The sequence below is a fragment of the Podarcis bocagei genome (genome assembly GCF_964188305.1).
Source record: "Podarcis bocagei genome assembly, chromosome: 17".
NCBI classification, from domain to species: domain Eukaryota; kingdom Metazoa; phylum Chordata; class Lepidosauria; order Squamata; family Lacertidae; genus Podarcis; species Podarcis bocagei.
This window is the reverse complement of record NC_138143.1, coordinates 27,785,455-27,807,078: the sequence shown is the minus strand read 5'-3', so window position 1 is coordinate 27,807,078 and position 21,624 is coordinate 27,785,455. Positions and strand designations below refer to the sequence as shown.

Genomic DNA, 21,624 nt, shown 5'->3' with positions numbered 1-21,624 from the left:
CACTGTATTCAGTTGATAGTGGCCTCAGATGTCTGATGAACATTTACATCATATACAAAATATAATACACACCTAATGAAAAAAAATCCATTTTGTTCTGTGACTGATTACTTGAGACTGCACAACACTCATTACTGTGTTGCAGACTGAATGCAACTCGTCTGACCAAACTCATAACTGGAGAGTGAATTAAACGTCCTTACCAGTAATGCTATTATATGTGGTGCATGTTTATCAGGTGCTGCCTCTTCAGTTTCCTCTGCTAAATGTCTGGAAGATGTAAAAGCAACAGAGTGTACTATTCCACCCACCCTCAAATACTTTCCAGTAAATAATTGTAATGAATGAATGACATGGAAACGATACGGTTGTTTTTCCTTTGCCAACCTCCTGAAAACCCTGTCCGAAGACAAAAAGAAACTGTTTCTATACTAAATATATATTATAACTTGATTTCCGCTGCTCTGATGCTGTATGAAACTCTGTACATTACAATTATGAATGTGGAGAAAATGATATTGGTGAATTAGCTTTCAGAATTTACTATGCACTTTCACAGCTTGAGCAGGCAATTAAGGACAAAGCAGAACAACATTTGAATAAAGTCACATGCTAAAGCAATGCCAAACCCAGCATCTGTAACTGAAACTTGAGTGTTGCGTTGAGTTAATTCAGTATGAAAGTGTAACTTGACCTGATAATACAATGTCTTATATTCTACATTATACCAGATACAGTCGTACCTTGGAAGTTGAATGGAATCTGTTCCGGAAGTCTCTTAGACTTCCAAAACATTTAGAAACCAAGGTGTGGTTTCCAACTGGCTGCAGGAAGCTCCTGCAGCCAATCGGAAGCTGCATCAGATGTTTGGGTTCCAAAGAACGTTTGCAAACCAGAACACGCACTTCTGGGTTTGCGGTGTTCTGGAGCCAAAACGTTCAACTCGCGAGGTATTCAACTTCCGAGGTACGACTGTATACTATAAGAAAATCCCTTCTGGATCAGACCAAATAATGACCTAGTCCCAATATCCTATGTACCAAAGGGAAGAAAGAACTCAAGTCTTCCAGCATACTTTCCTATTCAAACTCTTCCTTACAACTTGCCAGCATACTGAGAACTGCGTCATACTGCCCAGGTTAGCGTTACTCTACGTAAGCTTGAACTTCCACTAAGAACAAATTCAGCTGGTGAATACCAGTAGAACTGTAGCCAAAAAGGGGCCACTGAGAAACAAGAAGATACCAGCATGCTTGAATTAAGCCTATGGTTTGTAAAAGTACAAAAAAATGGTGGTTTGTTTCACTCAAAACAAACCACAAAGTGAAGCCAAAGATTGTTCTTGGGTTTCCAAGCATGCTATGGTTCACTTAAATGTGCAATGATGCCAGGTTCAGATCCAACCCAGGGACCACAGTTTGTCACTCCTGCTCACAATAGGTGAAGGAATAAAGTGGGAGCAATCTTCGCATTCACAGTAAAGCATTAACTATGGTTTAAAACGATGTGCAAACTGGGTCATAAATTTAGTATGCTTTCATCTCACTTTTACTTGCGACATTTCAGTTTTGCAGCATGACAATATCACTGTTAAAATATACTTTCTGTCTGTCCAAAAGCTACATTCAGCCGAAACAACATAAACGGAATGATTATGTAAGTAGCTGAGAGAACAGGTGGCAACAGAATTTGAGATACCGGTACGTGGGTTTTTTAAACCCAATAGTTTACCTTTATGGGGTCTACTAGCCAGTACAATACTGGTTACTTGTCTAAGCAGTGAAGTCCAAAAGGGTTTAGTGAATTCCAAAGGATAACCTTATTTTGATTCATGTATTGCTTCAAGAAGTAGGTGGCTTCTCGTTAAAATGAAGACAAAATTGAATTGAACTCAATAGTTTTTAGGGGAACACCTACACTGAGCAATTGGTATAGAAACAAAATATTGATTTGCTTTTACACCTGCACATTGGCTCTATTCCATGAGCAGGCAAACTAAGGCCCAGGGGCCGGATCCGGCCCAATCGCCTTCTAAATCCAGCCTGCGGATGGTCCGGGAATCAGAGTGTTTTTACATGAGTAGAATGTGTGCTTTTATTTAAAATACATCACTGGGTTATTTATGGGGCATAGGAATTTGTTCTCCCCCCCCTCCAAAATATAGTCCAGCCCCGCCACAAGGTCTGAGGGACAGTGGCCCGGCCCCCTGCTGAAAAAGTTTGCTGGCCCCTGTTCTATGATGTACACACTAGCCAGGCCCCTCCTCTGCTGGCCATATGTTTGCCAAGCATGAGAAGGAGCCCTCTGCACATTCTGATGTACACACCTAGCGCATTTCCACCAAGGGGAAGGGTTCCTATTTGGCCCCAAATACGCCACATGGAGAAGCTAGCAGTCACAAGTCACACAGCTGGTAGATACAAGTCCACTGCCCGCCTCAACATAAACAGAGGTGTTTATTTTAGTTTGCCTGTTCAAGAGTCAATGTTGTCATTCATCTGCCCCTCATATTAGCTGAAAGGCATCACTTTTCAGAGACAGGGAAAGTACCTTCCTGGCATTAGATCCCTTTTGGGGAACAACCCTAGGCTTATTAAGCAACCAATCTACTTAATAAAATATGGTCACCCAGCAGATATACAGTGGTACCTCGGGTTAAGTACTTAATTCGTTCCGGAGGTCTGTTCTTAACCTGAAACTGTTCTTAACCTAAAGCACCACTTTAGCTAATGGGGCCTCCCACTGCCGCAGTGCCCCCGGAGCACGATTTCTGTTCTCATCCTGAAGCAAAGTTCTTAACCCAAAGTACTATTTCTGGGTTAACAGAGTCTGTAACCTGAAGCGTATGTGTCAGAGCTGCTTCAAGATCCTAGCTCACAGAGGATCACGCTAGCCAGCGGTCATTAAGTAAAAGTCTTTATTGAATTACAGTTTCCATTCTCACGCTGCTGTCTGCAACTCTACGTCTACTAGCTAGATCGGCGAGGCCCCGTCTGAGTCTCCGCCCCGTGCGCACCAACTTAATATCCTAGCCTTGCTCCACCTTTTCCTCCTGACTGTCCTCCTCTGGGTCCCTCTACCCCCCGGGGCTTCTTCCTTCCGGGACTCTTCTGACGCTGACCCGGACCCTTCTGCCTCCTTGCGCCGGGCTTTAGGACCTGGTTCCCTTTCGGGGCTGCTCACTGCGCCGCCTTCCTCTGCATTTGAACTTGGCGCGCGCGCCCAACCTTCCACTTTCCTCTTAACCGTTTCTTCGCTCCCCGATGGAGGTGTGGCCACTCCTGACTCCTGCCCTCCCTCCTGTGGTGAGCTGCCAGCGCTTCCCCCCTGGCTCCTTTCCACTTCCCTGCTTCCTGGCGGTGACGCTGGTCCCGACTTCCAGCTGCTCCCCCCTGGTCTCCTCTGGCTCTATCTTCCTGGGATGCCTCCCTAGACTCCCCCCTTGCCCTGGCCACTGGTGCTCCTTTCTGTGAATCCTCTGATTCACTGGAAAGACTGGGAGATCTCGGGTCGTCGTCATCACTCATCCTTTCCTCTGTCTCCTCCCCTTCGCTCTCTGTTTCCTCCCTTGCCCGTGCCTCTGCACCTAAACCCCTGACATCCATCCCCCCCTCGAAGCCCCCCAGTCCCCCCTCCCCTCCTTCCGGTGCTGGAGCTGGGGGCTGCTGTTGCAAAGGGACGAACGTCGGATATCGGTCGCTTCCCGTGGCAGGCCTCCATCGGAACTCTTCCGGGTCTTCCTCTCTGCTCTCGTTGACGACAGTCACCTCCTCTTCCATCTCTGTGCCGCCGTGCTCGAAACCAGGGTCGTCCCCGAAAATGTCCATGTCCGCCTCTCCCGCACTTCCTCCAGGCGGCGTTGCTCGGCCGGAACATTCCATCCACTTCCTGCGGAACTGCTCCTCCGGCCTATCGTCCCACCAATACGAGGGTTCTGAGACAGATCCCGAGGGTGACCCCTCCGGGGAACGGACGTCTCGTGTTGGTTCCTCGTCCGAGTCGAACCCCCTGAACGTGCTGTCCGAAAGCGTGGGCGTGAAAAGCCAGTCGTCGAAAAAGTCTGCTGGCATAGGTCTATGTGGGAAGAGGGCATGAAACTCGTCTTTGAGCAGAGGTTCGTCTAAAGCGTAGCCCGGCACCCAGCTGTTCGCACTGGCCGGGGTGCCTTCCCTGGCGAGAAAGTATTCTACTCCCTCTTCCCCCCATCTGGAGTCCAAAATCTCCGTGACTTCGTTGATGCGCTCCTCCTGTGCCACTCCCGCGTGCCCCGTTCCTTCTCTGAGCGGACTCGGCGCCGTTCCGGGTTCCTGGAACCTGTGCGGTGCCTTGTAGGGAGTGAGCACCGATCTGTGGAACACCGGATGCATTCTGGAACCCTCCGGAAGCGCCAGCCTGAAAGCCACCGGGTTGACCTGCTCTTCGACTTGGTATGGCCCCAGTTGTTTATGCCCTAGTTTCTTCTTGGCCAACGACCTGGCCGGCACTGCGTGGGCTGCTAACCAGACCCAGTCTCCCACGTGGAGCTCTTCGCCAACCCTTCTGTGTTTGTCCGCTTGTACCTTGTATGCGTGTTTAGCCAGCTCCAGGTGGCGCCGCAGCTGATCGTGGACTTCCTGCAGCTCCGACGCGAACGCATCTGCTGACTGCGGCTCCCCTTCTCCCCTGCATTCCAGTCCCGGGAAGGTTCTAGGGTGCCGCCCGTTGTTGGCGAAGAACGGCGTGACGCCCGTGGATACGTGCTTCGTGTTGTTGTAGGCAAACTCTGCAAGCGGCAGGTAATCCACCCACGTCGCAGGCTGTTGGTTTGCATAACATCTCAGGTACTGCTGCATGATGGCATTGGCTCGCTCCGCTTGCCCGTTGGTCTGCGGGTGTCTCGCCGACGCCAGATTGATCTTGACGTTTAGGAAGCCCATCAGCTTCTGCCAGAAGTTCGAGATGAACTGCCGCCCGCGGTCGGACAGAATAGACCGTGGCAGACCGTGAACCTTGAACACGTGGTCTATGAACAGTTTGGCGGTTTGCTCTGCCGTGGCCACCTTAGCACACGGAATGAAATGCGCCATCTTGGAGAACAGGTCCACAACCACCAACACTGCCGTCCTGCCCCTTGAGCTGGGCAGATCCGTGACAAAGTCCAGAGCCACCCTTTCCCAAGGTTCGACCGGAGTTTGCAGCGGCTCCAACAGTCCAGCCGGCGGTTTGTGCACCGGCTTTGCCCTCTGGCAGGTGTCACACCTCGCCACGTAGTCTGCGACCTCCCCTCTCATTCCAGGCCACCAGAAATCCCTGGCTACTAATTCTACCGTCTTCTCCTTGCCAAAGTGCCCGGCCGTGGGTGCGTCGTGCAGCTGCTGTAGCACCTTGGCTCGAAGTTCGTCACCCGGCACGTAGATGGCCCCTTTACGGATGAGCAATCCATCTCGTAGCTGGAAACCGTCGGCAGCTGCCTTGCCCCCTCGCACCTCTGCCATCTTCGTTTGTGCGTAGGAGTCCCCCTGCAACGCTCGCCGCACCGCCTCTAGGTCCACGGTCGCCGCGGCGCACGCCCACACTGTCGGTGCAAAGATGTGCATGGCGGCCGCTGGTGTTGCGTCCTCCAGATACTGTGGCTTGCGGGAGAGAGCGTCTGCCATGATGTTGGTGTCCCCCGGGACATACTCTATTCGGAAGTCGAAGTCCGCAAAGAACTCAGCCCAACGTATCTGCCTCTGGTTCAGGAACTGTGCCGTGCGCCAGTGTTCCAGATTCTTGTGGTCCGTGCAAACCTGCACCGTGTGCTTGGCGCCGATCAGAAAGTGCCTCCACGCCTTGAACGCCGCATGAATGGCCAGCAACTCCCTGTCCCATATGGTGTAGTTCTGCTCGGACTTGCTGAGCTTCCTGGAGTAAAACGCTCCCGGCCGCCACACGCCCTGCGGGTCCTTCTGCAGCAGGACCGCCCCCACTGCTCTGTCCGAAGCGTCTGTCTCCACCCTCATCGGCATGCTGGGGTTGACATGAAGCAACTGCTCTTCCGACGCGAAGAGACGCTTGAGGGCCTGAAAGGACTGCTCCGCCTGCTCTGTCCAGATGAACTTCTTTTTCTTGGAGCTAAGCGTGTCAGTGATGGCCGCCGTCTGCATCGCGAAGCCCTTGATAAACTTGCGATAGAAGTTCGCAAAGCCGACAAACCGTTGGACCTCCTTCCGGTTGCGTGGGCTCTTCCAATCCAACACTGCTCGAACCTTGGCGCTGTCCATGGCGAGCCCCTTGTCAGACAGCTTGTAGCCCAGAAAATCCACCTCCGGCACGTCAAATTGGCACTTCTCCAGCTTGGCGTAGAGCCTGTGTTGCTTTAGCCTGCCCAGCACTTCCTTGACGTGCTTGTCATGGTCTTGCTGCGACTCCGAAAAGATCAGGATGTCATCCAAGAAACAGACGCACGTCTTGTAGAGAAGTCCCGCCAACACGTGATGCATAAATGCTTGAAAAACGTGAGCGCCATTTTGCAGTCCAAAAGGCATAACTCTGTATTCGTAGGTACCCAGTGGCGTGAACATGGCTGTCTTCCACTCATCACCCTCCCGCATGCGAATGAGGTTGTACGCCCCCCGCAGGTCCAATTTGGTGAACACCTTTCCCTTCCGTACCTTCGCCAGGAGGTCGTCGATGCGGGGCATGGGGAAGTCCGACGGCTTGGTCACACTGTTCAAAATCCTGTAATCCACTACGAGTCTTTTTTGGGGCGTGTCTCGCTTCTTAACAAAGAATACAGGACTGCCCCCCGCTGCCTTAGACTCCCGGATGAAACCGCGCTCCAAATTATGATCGATGAAGTCTTTGAGTTCCTGCAGTTCGTCCTCAGACATGGAATACAGCTTCCCTTTAGGCAGCGTCGCCCCCGGCAGCAGGTCAATTTTGCAGTCATATGGTCTGTGAGGGGGTAGCCTGTCCGCCTCCTTCTCGCAGAAAACTTCCAGAAATTCTGCGTACTTGTGGGGAATCGCTTGTAGCGTGCCTAGCAGCAGCTGTGACTCCTCTTCCTCTCCTTCCTGCCTGGGTACGATGCAGTGTTCAGCACAAAAGGAAGAGCCGAAGACCAGCTGCCTCTGGAACCAAGCCATCGTTGGGCTGTGCTTGTCCAGCCAACTCATGCCCAATACAATGGGCGTGTCAGACAGTTGAGTGACGTTGAAGCTGATGACTTCCCTGTGATTCCCAAGTCGCATCACCATTGGTGGCGTCTGCTTCACCACTTGCCCCCCTAGCAGCTCCCTGCCATCCACCGTGACAACCTGCAGGGGCAGTGTGGCCGGCAGCAACTGCACAGCGTGCCTGTCGACAAATTCCTGCCCTATAAAGTCCGCGTTGCTGCCGGAGTCGATGGTGATTGGCACGTCCATGGTGATTCCATTGGGCAGCTGGAGAGATGCTGTGAGCCTCACTACTGGTTTGGGCGGGAGGGGGTTCACTGGCTGTAAAATTTCTGGGGACTTCTTCACTGACACGTCTGGCTGGGCCCCATTGCCTCTTCCTCCAGCCAGACATCGTCGTTTCCCTGCTGTGGTCCTCCCTGCTGCGTTGCTGCAGTCACCATTGCTGAGGCTGCAGTAAGCTTGTGGGGCCTCTGGGGACACTCTTTCGCCATATGCCCTGGCTGCTCACAGACGTAACACTTCCTGGTCCCTCTAGGAGGCTTCGCCTTCACTGCTGCCGGTGCTAGGGCTCTGGTTGCTGACTGAGCCCTTGCACCTCCAACCTCCATAGGTTCGGCTCCTCCTCCTGGCGGAGGCGTGGATTGCGCCCGCGTTGCTTCTCTGGGAAAGAAGGAGGGGCCCCCGGCTGGTTCGCGCCCTCCACGTCCTTCGTCCTTGCTCCACGGACGTCCTTCCAGCCTCACCCCCACTGCCAGTGCCCTCTGAACGACCTCCTGGGTGGTTCGGGGTCTCTCCCCCCTCGCTATCTCATCTTTAATCGAGTTGTGCAGTCCCTCCCAAAAGAGGTCTCTTACAGGAGCCGAATCTCTGTCCCATTCCAGGGCGCTGACCAAGGCGAAAAAGCGGGCATGATACTGTCTGACGCTGGTCCTCCCTTGTCTCAGCCCATGCACCTCCTTCCGTGCAAGATCAATGTCAATACTTGATAAGAAACACCCATCCATCGCTTTAATAAAGGCATCCGCATTCTGGAGCGCCGGATCGTTATCTCTCCATAAATTGCGCAACCACGCTTTCGCCTCCCCATGCAGATGGGACATGATGAACCCCACTCTCTCCTGTTCATCTCTAAAGTCTTTATGCAACAGTTGCAGTGCGCACAGTACGTCGGCTCTAAAGTTGGGATACTGTTGCAGGTTCCCATCGAAGTGAGAGAGTAGCCCGCCTGTCCGTCTCGCCAACCCAATTCCCTCCTGCCGGGGTGTTTGCTTTGCCAGTACGTCTAACCTGACCTGGAGATCCCTGCAGGCGGCAGCTGCCTCGTCCTCTCTCTTCCTGGATGCGAGAACCTCGGCGTTCAGTTGTGCCACTGCTTTTCTGAGGTCCTCTATCTGCTGTTCAGCCGTCATGTCTCCTGCCGTTCGTGAGCTCGCTAGTGGGCGCCTGTTTCTCTCCCCTCCTCGAGGCTGCAGATGCCCACAATGTGGAGACGGGGCCTACTGTCAGAGCTGCTTCAAGATCCTAGCTCACAGAGGATCACGCTAGCCAGCGGTCATTAAGTAAAAGTCTTTATTGAATTACAGTTTCCATTCTCACGCTGCTGTCTGCAACTCTACGTCTACTAGCTAGATCGGCGAGGCCCCGTCTGAGTCTCCGCCCCGTGCGCACCAACTTAATATCCTAGCCTTGCTCCACCTTTTCCTCCTGACTGTCCTCCTCTGGGTCCCTCTACCCCCCGGGGCTTCTTCCTTCCGGGACTCTTCTGACGCTGACCCGGACCCTTCTGCCTCCTTGCGCCGGGCTTTAGGACCTGGTTCCCTTTCGGGGCTGCTCACTGCGCCGCCTTCCTCTGCATTTGAACTTGGCGCGCGCGCCCAACCTTCCACTTTCCTCTTAACCGTTTCTTCGCTCCCCGATGGAGGTGTGGCCACTCCTGACTCCTGCCCTCCCTCCTGTGGTGAGCTGCCAGCGCTTCCCCCCTGGCTCCTTTCCACTTCCCTGCTTCCTGGCGGTGACGCTGGTCCCGACTTCCAGCTGCTCCCCCCTGAGTCTCCTCTGGCTCTATCTTCCTGGGATGCCTCCCTAGACTCCCCCCTTGCCCTGGCCACTGGTGCTCCTTTCTGTGAATCCTCTGATTCACTGGAAAGACTGGGAGATCTCGGGTCGTCGTCATCACTCATCCTTTCCTCTGTCTCCTCCCCTTCGCTCTCTGTTTCCTCCCTTGCCCGTGCCTCTGCACCTAAACCCCTGACAGTATGTAACCTGAAGCGTATGTAACCTGAAGCGTATGTAACCCGAGGTACCACTGTAATAATACCATCTTTATAATATAGTACTAGCATTTCTGTTTGGCCTTGGCTTCTGATTAAAGTGAACAGATTTTAACCGTCCTTCAGAAATTGTACATATGCACACAAGATGTGTCTGTAAAAGCAGGTGCAGCTTGCTGAAAAGGGCTCAATTAAAGTGTAACATGTTTCTTGTAAATTAAGACCCTGTTGAATAACAACCTCCCATACAAATGTTTCTGTTTCTGTATTAGAGCGAAGCTCTACTGCTGTCATGCATAGCTGGTTCAGAAAACACAAGCTTGGCATAATGGAGTATTTTTCATGCCAAAGGGAAATATAAAAATAAAATTCCACTTCGTACATTATCCTATGCCAGAGAGTTCTCTTTGATTGCACCCAGAAGGTGGCCAACCTTAATTTTCTGCAGATTGGCGTATTAGAATGCAATGCAATGCTTCAGAATAGTTTATTTAGCAAGACGCTAGCTGGAACGGAGGCATGGTGAGAACTGCAAACAAATTTGCAGCAGGGAGGAAACATGACATAACTACATATATTTTGTTGGAACTGCATGGATTCCAAATGCTATGTCAGAGTGAAAAAAGTACTAAATCTATGGCAGTTCTGAACCCATACTAGGGCATTCCAAATCAATGTAATTGCTTGCAAGCATATGAGCAAAAAAATTTTCACCTTCGCTTTACAGAGGAGGTATAATTGGCTCCTGCCAAACAAGACATCTGTTATCCAATTTCATTCAGGATAAAGCTACTGATTTGGCATGCATTTCTGAAACCTGGCTGGATGATAAGGAAGACTACATCTGGCCAAACTAGTTCCAGTCAATATCCAACCCATAACCATCACAGAGAAGGACGAGCAGGATATAGCATCATATCACCCTACAAAGATACTACCACTTTGCCAAGTATCCAGTGCAAAATGCAGCTAGTTCATCTGTGACTGTATGTGTGGCATTGTAAATCAGGAACAAGTTAGGAATTCTGACAAAGATCGCTGATGAACTGATTATTACCTAGTAAAGGCTCCCAAATCTTTGTAAGGATGGATGGCTAATTTGGATGAACTCTGTCTCCTGAGACATAAAGATTCAATTGGTTGCCAGAACATTATGTGGAAGCAGCTTCCTGGTTATGACAACAGCTGCTCTTTCAATAGCCTGACTGACCTGTGGAATGAGAAACTCTCTTACTGTGGATCTAATCTGTCCTAGGCACTTTTCTTGCATTCCTCTGCTTCTGGGTAAGTCCTTGATCTACTAAGATGCTCAAGTAGATGGTAGAAAACTCTAACCTGTACCAGGAGGAGGCAAGATGATGCATGACTGCTTCACCATACCATGGCAATGGTGATGGTAGGATCATTTTTTCCTCTTCAAACACTAATCGCACAGAAAAAAATGGATCTCAGCTTGTGAGGTACTGGTGTCTTTAGACGCACTTTTAAAAGCAGTACCAGTTGGCTCGCTCAGGCAGAGGTCAACAAAAGAGAGCAGACGCGATCTCTCACTAGGAGAGTCCGAGGTCAGCTCTTCTGGGAAGCCAGGCAACCAGCATTGGCTTCTTCAGGCAGCTAGGTCCTGGTAGCCTCCCTAAACAATCAAATTCCTCCCTTGGCCTCATCCCTCCTCTTCCTTTCATATTATGATTTCCAACCACACCTGCCTAGGACATGAGTAGATCTTTGCTTCTGAGAAGACTATTGCTCGTGGAGCTATTCTCCCATGGCTCCAGGAACATGGTCAACTGTGGAAGCTAACAACTCGCTGCCACTGCAACAGGTTAGCTCCTTCCTATGTCTTTCAGCGTTCCATCTTATTCTGCTGCCCCTATCATGCATCTTGGGCTATGTCAGGGAAGAGCTGTCAGGGAAGAGCTTTTCTCTATGTACTTTCTCTATACTTGTATCATTTTATTATCTCCCCTCTCTCTCACACACACAGTCCAACTATAAAGTCAAAAAAAGCATAAACCTTTTCCTGTATGCAAGGGGGTTAAAGCCTTGTATCATTTCAATTCACCTTCTCAAGCTGTACAATTTAATAACCTTTTTGAGATGAAGCAACAGGAACTGTACACAATATTCCAAATGTCGTTGCACCATAGATTTATGTAAAGGCATTAAGGCAGCAACAGTTTTATTTGCAATCCCTTTCCTAATAATCCCTCGCATGGAATTTGCTTCTTCACCCACCCACTGCCACACAATGAGTTGACATTTTCATTGAGTTATCCACCACTGAACTCACTGGGGTTAACTTCTCAGGAAAAGCACATAGGATCAGATTGCACATAGAAACTGAATCCAATGAATTATGAGCTTATTGTACTGCAGGCTTAGGGCGCATGAGCAGTACATATTATGTATGAGCTTATACCTTTAGATGCAAGATCTCTCAAGCAGAATAAATATTTTGCATTATTTACGCAGGAACTTTTATACAATATATCACTCTGTATATACCAGAAATATAGTCCCGTAGGTGGAAGATTTCCATTTTTCAGTGTAATTTATCTTTGATAGCATGTGTTTGAATAGTCATATAAACAAGACCTTGTACTCACTTCAAGACACAATTACTGAGCAAGGCAATATACAGAGTTGCTAGCAGACTGAGCAACTCATTATGGAATCTGTGTAGTATATTAGTTACCAAGGAAACATACTTGAGCACAGATACATGATAATTTCTGCCTTACAGAATAATTCATTCAATATGGCTGATTTCCTTTTTTCTTTTACCCACAAAAAAATCAACATTTTGGAACAAAGGTCAATGCAATTATAATTAAATAGCTGTTGCTCCAAGGTCATTTTATGAAAAGTTTGTCGGTTAACTCTGGACCACTATTACATAGGTATTGTAAGACAGAGTGCAAAGTACAGTGGTATTGTGCCAAGGATGCATGAAATAATTTTTTGTTTTTTGTTTTTAATGTCTTTATCTTTATGTTTTATAATGTTTCTGTATATACTGGAAGCTGGGGCAACCCAGTCAGATGGGAAGGGTACAAATAATAAAATTATTTTGGTTATTGCAATTTTTTCTTACACCTTTGGCACAAGTCTCTAGAAAGGCTAACACTGCATGATGACTGTGTAGGGAAGGAGGCAATTTTGCCCTTTTCGCATTCATAGGAGATGGATGGGTGCTGCAAGTTCATGCATCTTCTCTTATCTAAGTCATTTTATGTTGATCTTTAAACAAAAGTAATGGAACCACTGTAGTCAAGAGGTCTTTTGCATCTCTTTAGTCTGCCTTTCTCTTTAGCCAAATGCACATTGCTTTAGGGCAGAGAACTTTATTCAGGTTGTACAGGCATTCTTGTACAATATCACTGCAGATCTGATAGAGGCGTAAAGGTAAAGGGACCCCTGACAATGAAGTCCAGTCATGAATGACTCTGAGGCTGCAGCGCTCACCTCGATTTACAGGCTGAGGGAGCCAGTGTTTGTCCGCTTCCCGCTGGCCGGGTCATGTGGCCAGCATGACTGAGCTGCTTCTGGCGAAACCAGAGCAGCGCATGTAAACGCCGTTTACCTTCCCGCCAGAGTGGTACCTATTCATCTACTTGCATTTTTGGTGTGCTTTTGAACTGCTAGGTTGGCAGGAGCTGGGACCGAGCAACAGGAGCTCACCCCGTCGTGGGGATTCGAACTGCCGACCTTCTGATCGGCAAGCCCTAGGTTCAGTCGTTTAGACCACAGCACCACCCGCATCCCAGTACATGGATAGACAGGTCTAAAAAGCCCAGGACATTTTTTACAGCCCTCTGGAAGCTATGGTGGCTCATATACCAGAAGTAAGGCATTTAGCATTAACTCTGGAAGTGTATACTTGATTCTCACCAAACTAAACCGCCTAGAGCAAATGACTCCTAGGAGGCTTAGTTTCATCAGAATTGAGTACAAAATTCCAGAGTTAATGCTAAATACATTGATTCTTCTTTTTTAAAAAATAGTATTTTTCCCCATATAGAAATTTACATTTTCTCAACAATCATACTCCAGTTCAACAAAACTAATTGCTTCCCACTCACTTAGCATCAATGATTATAACCCAAATTACATACAATTGTGTTTTAAGGTTCTGTCTTATCTAATTGCATCCTCTCTGACATGTTTCTTAATATATTCTGCTACATTCTTATGACAAATCCAAGTTTGCTTTTGCATAAAGCAGTAAACTATTCTCAAAGACTGGATCCTGTCTCTTAGGCTCATTATGACTAGTATGTAGTTAAAAAGTGGGGGAGGCTATGGCAAGACATCACATTACTATAACTTGTCGGTTTTCTGCTCAATTAAAATTTGCTCCATTGCTCCTTTGAAGAAACTAATTAAAGTAACATCAAGAGGAATTTTTAAAGCAAACCATAATAAAGTACATTTGATCACAACAACTTATGAAATGGTAGCAAAGTCAAGTGATTCTTCCAATCAAATCTGATACTATATTTAAAGACAGTGTCATTATACATTGTTTCATTTGTAACTATGTTGTGTATTTTGTGTTTTTTATATTGTAAACCATCCTGTGATCCTTGGATGGAAGGCAGAATATAAATGTAATAAATAAATAACGATAACGTATAATGTTGGAAGAGTTACACAAAGAGTTTTTGCTAGCTGAGATGGACATTTGGCAAATGGCTAGGCAATTATTTAAAGAATGTGTGTGCCATCAGAAAAACTTTGATAACTTTAGGTGAACATTATTTCATATTGTGCTGTTTTACTTGGACTTTCCATGAACCTTACAAGTTTGTAATTTGAGAACTCATAAAAGGTGCCCATCACTAGCCAAAAAGTAATCTAATTTCTAGCCATGCTAAACTTTAATCTTCAGAAACAGAGGTCTAAACCAAGAGCTAAGCCAAACTTTTATGCTCTGAATGCCCTTTTTTGCCTGATGAAGAATTCAGTGAAACTCAAAATTCTAATATGTCTTTGGACAGGTTGGTTAATCTAATAAAAGACAGTATCTCATATGTTCTACAGCTGTCTGTTCTGGGAAATAAGTTGTGAGATATAGATGTAGTTACCAGAGTTTCAAATCAGTGATGCTGGAAGTTGGCTTGAAGAGCTGCTTGCTCAAAGCTTGGAGGAGCCAATATGAGTTCAAATAAAAGAAACAACCGAATGTATACCCCTAGGTGTATGCCAAATGAAGAAAGTGTTCTATTTATCATGGAAGAATCTACTCACTGAGTTTGTCATATTCTTTTCCTGCCCTTCCTTCAAGGAAAACAGAGCAGCATGCATAATGTCCCCTTACATTATACTTGCAGCAACCCTATGGTGCATATTAGGCTGAGATGTAAGTCTTCTTCAGGCATTAATGTTTCCGTATTCAGTTAAGACACGAAGAGGGTTGTGAGAATGAATGCACTAGCTCTGTTGCCCTCCACAAGTTGGAGGAGGGTGACGATCTGACATAAGGAGCCTCCTTGAGTACAACTGTCTCCTGCTTTGGATCTTCACCAAGAGAGACAGTGATGTGGGTCAGAGCAAGCGCATTCATCCCTGCCTTACTTGTTAACATGGAAACAAAATACCTGGAGAAGGTTATAGTCAATGGCCCAAGGTCATGCAGTGAATTTGATGGGGGCAGGGGAGTTGAATATAGGTCTCCCTGATGCTGGAATCCAACATTCTAGTACAGTCATACCTACTTTGGATCTCGAATGCCTTGGATCCCAAACAAATTGGCTCCCGAACAATTGAAACCCAGAAGTGAGTGTTCCGGTTTTCAAACTTTCTTTTGGAAGCTGAATGTCTAACAGGGCTTCCTGCAGCCAATTAGAAGCCGCACTTTGGTTTCTGAACATTTTGGAAGTTGAACGGACTTCCGGAACGGATTCCATTAGACTTCTAAGGTACGACTAGTGACTCCATTTCTTGGTATAACATATTGCCACACATATCCTTCAGCTACTGTGCTTTAAACAAACAAAATATCTTACATACCTGTTTGGCTAGGTTCCAGAAAGTGTCCCAAATAACAAATCATAAGATATTAAACAGCAACCCAAACAACATAACTGTTATTTGCATACTTTTTTCTATTACTTATATTGTATATCTAGTTTTAAAAGTCTTGTCTCTTTGCAATTAGCGTGTAAGTATGACAACCAGTTCAGTAAGCTGCTTTACTTTTATACTACACTTCAGAGAGCCTAATAATTTAAAGCAATACAGTTCTGTATTGTAAACAAACACATTAAATAGGATCCCGAATTTTAATCCGAAAGGATATACAGAATCAGTGCCAAAATGTAAATATGACTCATACTTTTTTTCTTCAAAAACATACAAATATTTGTAGCCATGTAGAGCCCACAAGAATGAGAGCCACAAAGTGGATGAAAATACATTGTTTCATCTACTCTTTTTCTTTCCTTACTAATGCAACTTTATTGTTAAGAGTCAATAGCAAGAGCTTATATAAAAACAACAAAGCTTACTGTGGAAACTTAAAAGACAGATTTATTGTGGCATAAACTTTGTGGACAAGAGCCCATTTCACCAGAAACTCTGGGCAAAAGAGAGATGACTTCAGAGTTAGCGAAGGTGACTAAAATATGTGGATCTTGGGGGAAGGTGAAATTCTGCTAATCAGCTTTCATAGAAAGATATGAGAATATACTACATACACGTTTACCAACTATCACTTTTCAGACTGAGGGCACTTCCGGACCATTGCAATTTTCAGGTGGGATTCAATAATTTAATAATAATAATAATAATAATAATAATAATAATAATAATAATTTATTATTTATACCCCGCCCATCTGGCTGAGTTTCCCCAGCCACTCTGGGCGGCTCCCAATCAGTGTTAAAAACAGTACAGCGTTACATATTAAAAACTTCCCTGAGCAGGGCTGCCTTAAGATGTCTTCTGAATGTCAGGTAATTATTTATCTCTTTGACATCTGATGGGAGGGCGTTCCACAGGGCGGGCGCCACTACCGAGAAGACCCTCTGTCTGGTTCCCTGTAGCCTCACTTCTCGCAATGAGGGAACCGCCAGAAGGCGGTTTTATCAGAAAACGTTTATCAGGCTATGCAGCTAAAGTTGATTTGGAGGTCTTGCACAACAAATCACTTCCCCAAATGGTCCAACTTCTTGCAACAAGGAAAGTGACAGGGAAATGCCTCGGAAAGTGTGGTATAACACTTGACTGAGGCAACATTCTCTAACCTCCCCACAAAACAAAGCAGAATGCATGCTCAATTAACAACCACTTTTGCCCCTGCAAACACTAAGGGTGAACGCTCAGTGAATGCTCTGGATGCAACATATAATGTTCTGCGAACGTTGATAAGAGAACATGGGTGTTTGGTGGGGGGGCAGAACCTCAGTTAGCTATGTATTGATGGGGGAGCTGCCCCCCCTTGGCTACGCCCATGCATAGGCGCCGACTCCATGGGGCTTGAGGGGGCCCGAGCCCCCTCAAAAATTCGTTTGGGGGGGCTCAGCCCCCCCAATAATCTCGGGCGGCGGTGGGCGCGTCCGCGGCTTTTATAGGGCGCCCGGCGCGCACCAGCTCGATAACGGGCACCGGCGCGGCGGGGGGCGCCGGGCCGGGGGAGGAGGGCGGCCGGCCTGTCTCCTTGGCAACCCCATTGAGCAGCGCCGGCTCCCCCGGGAGGGCCATCCCCCCGCGCCGCCGATCGCCAACACCGCCGACGCTGTGGCTGCCCGAGCCCGAGCCTGAGCCCGAGCCCGACCCGGAGCCCGAGCCCGAGCCCGAGCCTGAGCCTGAGCCCGACCCGGAGCCCGAGCCTGAGCCCGAGCCCGACCCGGAGCCTGAGCCCGAGCCCAAGCCCGTCAGTCAGTCAGTCAGGAAGGAAGGAGAAATGGGGAGGGAGACGAGGGAGGAAAATTGCGCGCAGGGTGAAGAAAGGAGAAGGGCGAACGAGACGAGCTTCCAACCCAAAAAAGGGCTGGAAGACTGGGAGGATGCAGGATCGGGAAAGAAAGCGACGCCTTCCCCGCCCGCGACGTCGCCCGCTTGTCATTGGCAGCGCAGCGGGCGCCCAGAGGGGCTGGGCACCGGCGCAGGGCCGCTCCGCAGCCGCGGAGGACAGCTGCGCGGCTAGCAAGGTGTGCCGCGTAGAGCGCGGCCCTTGTGTGGCCCGGTGGCCAGGCAAGCTTGGGCGGGGACCCCCATGCAAATCTAAGACGGGAGAAGAGGGCAGAGCAAAGGGGGTCCCTTCCCCAACCTCCGGCTCTGAGACTTCCCTGAGCCCCAGAAAAGCGAAAGGATTTTCTCTTCTTCTTTTTTTATAAATATTTTATTAAGGTTTCAAATACAAAGTTAGAAACCTACACTGAAGAAAAAAGTAAAAGAACAAGAAAAAGAAAAAAAGAAAAAGAAGAAAAGAAAACCAACCATTCAACACATTTTTTATATAACTAACTGGACTTCCTCACATCTCCCTTACCCTGCATTCTTTATAATAAAGATATCAGCAAATTATTACCTTGTTTCGTACCTTATTTTGTACTTTTCAAATACTATACCTCTAAATTTAACATACTTTTCATCAGTTACTTATATCTTAAATTAAACATAGTATTACCTTAGATTTTGACCTTTTCTTACTTAAAATATAATTTCCTGTTTCCCAAATCTAATTGCTGAAGCTATAGTTTCCGAATCGTGTAAATTTTTAACATTCATACAACTTATATTGTTTTTGTAAATAGTCCTTAAATTTTTTCCAGTCCTCTTCCGTTGTTTCTTCTCCCAAATCTCGGATTCTGCCAGTCATTTCAGCCAGTTCCATGTAGTCCATCAATTGCGTCTGCCACTCTTCCAGTGTGGGCAAATCTTGTGTCTTCCAATATTTTGCGATAAGTATTCTTGCTGCTGTAGTTGCATACATAAAGAAAGTTCTATCCTTCTTTAACACTTTCTGGCCAACAATGCCCAAGAGGAAGGCCTCTGGTTTCTTGGGAAAGGTATACTTAAATACCTTTTTTAACTCATTATAGATCATTTCCCAGAAGGCCTTCACTTTTGGACAAGTCCACCAGAGGTGAAAGAATGTCCCTTCAGCCTCCTTACATTTCCAACATTTATTATCAGACAGGTGATATATTTTTGCAAGCTTGACTGGGGTCATGTACCACCTATAAATCATTTTCATAATATTTTCCTTCAAGGCATTACATGCCGTGAATTTCATTCCGGTGGTCCATAACCTTTCCCAGTCCTCAAACATGATGTTATACCCAATATCCTGAGCCCATTTTATCATGGCTGATTTGACTGTCTCATCCTGAGTGATTTTCTCTTCAACCTGCCCTCCATCCTCTTGCAGAAAACTCTTTGCCTGCCCTGCCCGTATCTCGTTTTTGCTTTTTAATTCCACACACGCACCCTTCGGACTTCGTGGCAATCGGGCGCGCGGGTGCGTTTCCTAAGAGAGTGAGGACCCCCGCCTCCTCCCCACCTGCTCCCTCGCCAGCCAGCCAGCCGCGCGCCCTAGCCGGAGAGCCCCGGCCGTCCCCGTCGCGCAATCGGCTGGATCTCCCTTCAGCAGGCCGTGCTCACAACTCGGCCCAGGGACCCCCCAGCAGCGGATCTCCGGCCCAGCTGAAGAATCCGGCAACAAGCCCCCTCCTCCCCAATCGCTCCGCCGAAATACGCTCCAAAACCCCCCAGATAGGCCGCCGGCCGCCAAGTCTAGTGGCACCCTGAGCAAGGGTCTCTCCCCAACACCGCCACCTCGAACTGCGTTCTCCCGGCTACCCGAGCAAACCAGCGGCAGGACCCCGGTATGGGCCCCCCCAATATTTTTTATAAGTCGGCGCCCCTGCGCCCATGTATAAAGAGAGTGAGAAAATAGTGAAAGCATCCTAGGAGATAACATCAGGGCCTCTGTTAACAGAGGTTTCGGTATTTGTCACTTGAATATCACCTTAATTCAGGATGAATTACTGAGAGAAGGGTGCCAATACTTTTCCATGCTCCCCTTCTGTTGCAGGGAAAGTAAATGTGAAGCAGAGAGAGAGAGAGAGAGAGAGAGAGAGAGAGAGAGAGAGAAGGAAAGCATTTTCTCCCTTGAACTTCTTGCTAGGACTCTAAGCCTTTAGTTCTGCTAGCAGTGCCTGGCTTTGACTTCTGCCATGAACGCCGTAATTCTGCACATGCCCACTCAGAAGTAAGCTTCAGGGAGTTCAATGTGTTTATAGAATTGTGCTTTAGAGGACTGTAATGAATGCATTTGCTACCAAAATCAAAGAGAGACACCTTTCTATAGCCTTTCTACTGTTAGGGAACAAGCCGCAAGCAAACGTGCGACACCCGGCAAGAGAAGCGCGAGAGAGAGAAAACTTCCAACCAACTAGAAACTCTATAGAGAAATGCTTCTCCTTTTCGTCTTTTTAGGTCAAAGTAAAGAAATGCTGATTTCTGCACGACGAAATTCCAGGACCAGGGCATAACGATTCTCGTGTGCTAGTGCGGATTCGTATTAAACAGAAGAAGGGGGTGAGCTCTTTCCGAGTGGGAAGAGTCCTTCGCCCACTTACCTGGGTGCAAGAGAGGTTAAGCTCGATGGCTCTTACTTCTGAGTAGGCATGTAGAGCAGGGCGCCGCTTGCCTCAAAGAGAGACACTTCATCCTCCTGTCCCGCCACACCTTGCCCCAGCTTTCTTACTAAATACTATATAGAACATAGGATTGGTACATGAACCTGAGGATCATCTAGTCCAACCCGCTGCAACGAAGAAATGCGCAGTTGTCCCATACGGGGATCGAACCTGCGACCTTGGAGTCACCAGCACCCTGCTCGAGCCAACTGCGCTATCCAGGCTGATAACGCGCCCGCTAATAACTGAAGACCCCACGCCATACTCCAGCCACGTACAGTGACGCTTCCTCCCCGAACGCGCGCGGCCCCGTTCCCTCCAACCCCACAGAAAACGCGCTTTCCCCACGACCCCCGCGACACACCTGCCCGTCCTGCCTCGCGCGCTCCGTGCCCACTTCTGAATTCAGCCATCTCTCGACTCGCGTCTTCGAAGCCTCTGCTTCCCCCCCCCCCTTCGCTAGAGGAGGAGGAGGAAAGAGAGCCAAACGCTTCGTTCCTTTCGTGCTCTAATAAACTTGCTCGCGCAATAAATGCCGGTCAATACAAGCCCCCTCGTTAAGTGCGGGGTCGAGAGCTCGAGCTTTCCAGAGAGGCCACAGCAGAGACACAGTGTTTATTTGTTTGTTTGGGGGGGTTGGGGGGGAAGAGACGCTCCTCACCCATATCGCCTCCTTCCTCCATTCAATAACTGCCCTATCTCTCTCTCACACACGCACACACGCACACCTCTCTCGTCTGAACGCTAGCCGCCTTCCCGCCCCCTCCCGCCAAAACGCCAGAGCGAGAAGAAGACTTTCCCCCTCTCAGGTCCCCTCAGTTGTCAAAAGTACTCCGGAGCGGCCAGCCCCCCTTTCGCAATGTGCGCGCGCGAGAGAGAATAGAACATACGCGCCCCTTCCACTGACTCGCGCCATTTCGCTTCTGCTTGCCCCCCTCTCCAACTCCAACACTCCCCCCCCCTCGCCGCGGGTCTCCTATCCACCTACCTGCACGTGCCTGTCCATAGGAATGCGGGGCGCGAGGAGCCGGTGCTCTATTCGTGATATTGAATGGCGCGGTTGCGCTCCTGACCGTCATATATTGTTCGGACTAGGAAGGGGAGTGTGTGTGTGTGTGTGTGTGTGTGTGTGTGTGTGTGTGTGTGTGTGTGTCTGAGGTGTCTTTCATCCCCGCGCTCGGTCTTCCTCCTCCTCACCTCATACTGTGCGCGCGCGTGTGTGTATGTGTGTGCAGAAAGCTTTCCCTCCTCCTTCCCCCTCAGCGATATTATTAAACGCTCCGTGCGAGCAGAGAGGGCTCGTATCAGCTACCGGAAATCGAAGCCCTGGCCATAAATATACCACAGGAAGTCACACACACCCAGCCCGGTTACACACGCGTCGCCAGCCCCTGCCGCCGCCGCCTCCCGCTGCCCCAACACACAGAAACACAGGCGGAGACCTCCATGCTATATATCCCTCCCTCAAGCCCTCAGCTACAAAGAGATGGTGATGGATAATCTAGGAGTGGCGGGGAAGGCATCGCCGCCACCGTACTATATTCGGGGCGTTTGTGTGCCAAAGCC

At 48.6% G+C, this 21,624-nt stretch overlaps 1 protein-coding gene and 1 long non-coding RNA gene across 9 annotated transcripts in view; one reads left to right on the top strand and one right to left on the bottom strand.

Annotated features, from left to right (window-relative positions):
- Window positions 1–13,813, top strand: part of LOC308577107 — a 134,469-nt gene extending 120,656 nt beyond the window's left edge. The window contains exon 3 of the long non-coding RNA XR_014003446.1: window positions 13,260–13,813. This is a non-coding gene — a long non-coding RNA (uncharacterized lncRNA). The remainder of the gene's footprint in view (window positions 1–13,259) is intronic.
- The window catches only part of KIAA1958, an 80,233-nt gene extending 58,866 nt beyond the window's left edge, over window positions 1–21,367 (bottom strand). For 3 of the 8 annotated variants that reach the window (XR_014003287.1, XM_081176391.1, XM_081176390.1), the window contains exon 1: window positions 21,047–21,363. The gene's annotated coding sequence lies outside the window, so the exon portion shown is untranslated. Of the gene's footprint in view, window positions 1–203; window positions 734–19,998; window positions 20,254–20,422; window positions 20,690–21,046 lie in introns of those variants that run through there. The other 5 variants (XM_081176392.1, XM_081176389.1, XM_081176386.1 and 2 more) reach the window with 5 other exon arrangements.
- Window positions 21,368–21,624: the final 257 nt, after the last annotated feature.